General features: G+C 42.6%; 1 pseudogene; it reads left to right on the plus strand.

Annotated features, from left to right (window-relative positions):
- Positions 1-822: 822 nt before the first annotated feature.
- LOC132002138 (importin subunit alpha-1-like) lies at positions 823-2,450 on the plus strand (annotated as a pseudogene).
- Positions 2,451-2,894: the final 444 nt, after the last annotated feature.

Genomic DNA, 2,894 nt, shown 5'->3' on the forward strand with positions numbered 1-2,894 from the left:
TTCTATGTCAAATAAGATTCTGAAAATATGCATTTTAAAGGAATCTGTAGGAAAAACAAAGGAAATGTCTTGCCGGCAAGACAGGATTGAAAGTCCAGGCAGAGGGATGGAATGTCCCATCTCTGGCTGTTTGCTTAAGACAGCTCCAGGGAGGGAAAGAGCTGATGGCCTAGCTGGGAGAAAGCTGCTATTTTTCAGCTTTCTGTCCCTTGCTCTCATTTAACCACAGGTATTGTAAAAAGGAGTTTTGCATTTCATGGCAGAGGAGCCCAGGTTTACTTGGGAACAAGGTCCAGCTGGAAGGGACTGCCTGAGAATGGCTGGAAGCCTGGTGAGGGGCAGCAGATCCCTGGCTCTGGAGAAGGTTCTTTCTTGTTATCAGTTGTAAACAGATAAGATTGTAGCCAACCCATCCACCAGACCTCCAGTAGAACTTCTGACTCATTTTGAGCTAACACAAAGTATGTGGGAATTGGGACACCCTGTCCCAGGATTGAAGACCACCCCACCCTCTGGGTCTAGGTGGAACCTTGCAGCCCACTGAGAACAAATCTCTTGCTGCATGGCACCACTTCTGAAGGAATGTCTGTGACCAGAAAAGTCAACAATATAAGCTCAGAGCTACATTAAAATCATCACTGAAGCAGGCTAGACATTGTCAAGATGGGTCATCTATTAAGAAAGGAAATTTGGGATACCATCTTTGGGGTGATCCGTGGTCACCTTTTGAGGGCAGCTGACCCACAGCCTGTGCGTCCTGGACCACCTCCCATTTCGGAAGCCTGAGCTGGCCATGTAGCTTTCTCCCTTTGTCTCATAACCATGTCCACCAACAAGAATGCTAATTCACCAGCTGCCTGACTTAAGAACAAGGGGAAAGCCAGTACAGAAATCAGTTGGCATCAAATAGAAGTTAATGTGGAGCTGAGGAAAGCTAAGAAGGATGATCAGATGCTGAAAAGGAGAAATGTAAGCTCATGTCCCCATGATGCTACCTCTACACTGCAGGAAAACCACAACAACCAGCACACTATAAACTGGTGTGTTGATGACACTAACAAAGGTATAAATAGTAACAATTTGGAAAACCAGTTCCAGGCTACTCAAGCTGCTAGGAAACTGCTTTCTAGGGAAAGGCAGCCCCCCATAGACAACATAATCCAGGTGGGTTGGAATCCAAAATTTGTGTCCTTCTTGGACAGAACTGATTGTAGTCCCATTCAGTTTGAATCTGCTTGGGCTGTCACTGACATTGCTTCTGGGACATCAGAACAGACCAAGGCTGTGGTAGATGAAGGTGCTATCCCAGCATTCATTTCTCAGCATCTTCCCATGCCCACATCAGTGAACAAGCTGTATGGGCTCTAGGAAATATTGCAAGTGTGGTTCAGTTTTTCAAGACTTGGTTATCAAGTATGGTGCAGTTGATCCACTTTTGGCTCTCCTTGCAGTTCCTGATGTCATTGTTAGCATGTGATTAATTATGTAACCTTATTTGGACACTTACTTCAAACCTTTATCGCAACAAGAATCCTGCACCCCCCGCACGATGATCAAGAAGTCTTGGCAGATACCTATTGGGCCATTTTCTATCTTACTGATGGTCCAAAAGAATGGATTGAAATGGTTGTGAAAACAGGAATTGTGCCCCAGCTTGTGAAGCTTCTAGGAGTTACTGAATTGCCCATTGTGACTACTGTGCTAAGAACCATAGGAAATATTGTCACTGGACAGATGAACAGACTTAGGTTCTAATGGATGCAGAAGCACTTGCTGTTTTTCCCAGCTTGCTAACAAGCCCCAAAACTAATATTCAGAAGGAAGCCACGTGGACAATGTCAAACATCACACTTGGCTGCCAGGACCAGATACAGCAAATTGTGAATCATGGACTAGTCCCATTCCTCATTGGTGTTGTCTCTAAGGCAGACTTTAAGACACAAAAGGAAGCTGTCTGGGCTATGACCAACTATACAAGTGGTGGAACAGTTGAACAGATTGTACACCTCATTCATTGTGGCATAATAGAACCACTGATGAACGTTTTAACTGAAAAGGATACCAAAATTATTCTGGATGCCATTTCAAACATCTTTCAGGCGGCTGAGAAACTAGGTGAAATGGAGAAACTTAGTATAATGATTGAAGAATGTGTAGATTTGGACAAAATTGAGGCTCTACAGAACCATGAAAATGAGTCTGTGTACAAAGCTTCATTAAACTTGATTGAGAAGTATTTCTCTGTAGAGGAAGAGGAAGATCAGAATGTTGTGCCAGAAACTACCTCTGAAGGGTATATGTTCCAGGTTCAGGATAGCACTCCTGGGACCCTTAATTTTAAGATTGTACAGCTGAGGCAGAAAGTTGTTTGTTGTGTACTCCGTTTGGTAGAAATTTGTCTTATTGTTTCTCTACTAAGAACTCTTTTTGAATGTGTTTTGTTATTGTAGCACTTTTTACAACAAAGCTCTACTTGACCAGTTCGAAACTGTATGAACTATATGGAGCTCCTCCTCTTAGTGGGTTTCTTATTTCTATGTGGAATCTCCTATCTTGCAATGTCCTGTAAGTTAAGATTAAATTCCACCCTCTTCTTTAAAAGAAAGAAAGAAAGATAGATTTGGTTGAATATATTGAAAAATATCCTAGCCAAAAAAAAAAGATGGCAGATACACAGACATACTGAGCTGATGAGTGGCTGAAGCAAGAACTGCCAGCATCACTTGTTGGTTTTAAATTACAGAGTGATTGGGCAGACACACACCATAGTCACTATTTTGGGTATAACCTGCCTCAGAGATTGAAGTAAATTCTCTTTCTTGCACCGACAGAGCTGAACTTGATTAGGCATTTGGAAGCAGTCACCAAAAGGAAGTAGAAGACCTATAGCAATG

Source organism: Mustela nigripes, chromosome 14 (genome assembly GCF_022355385.1).
Source record: "Mustela nigripes isolate SB6536 chromosome 14, MUSNIG.SB6536, whole genome shotgun sequence".
Classification (NCBI taxonomy): Eukaryota; Metazoa; Chordata; class Mammalia; order Carnivora; family Mustelidae; genus Mustela; species Mustela nigripes.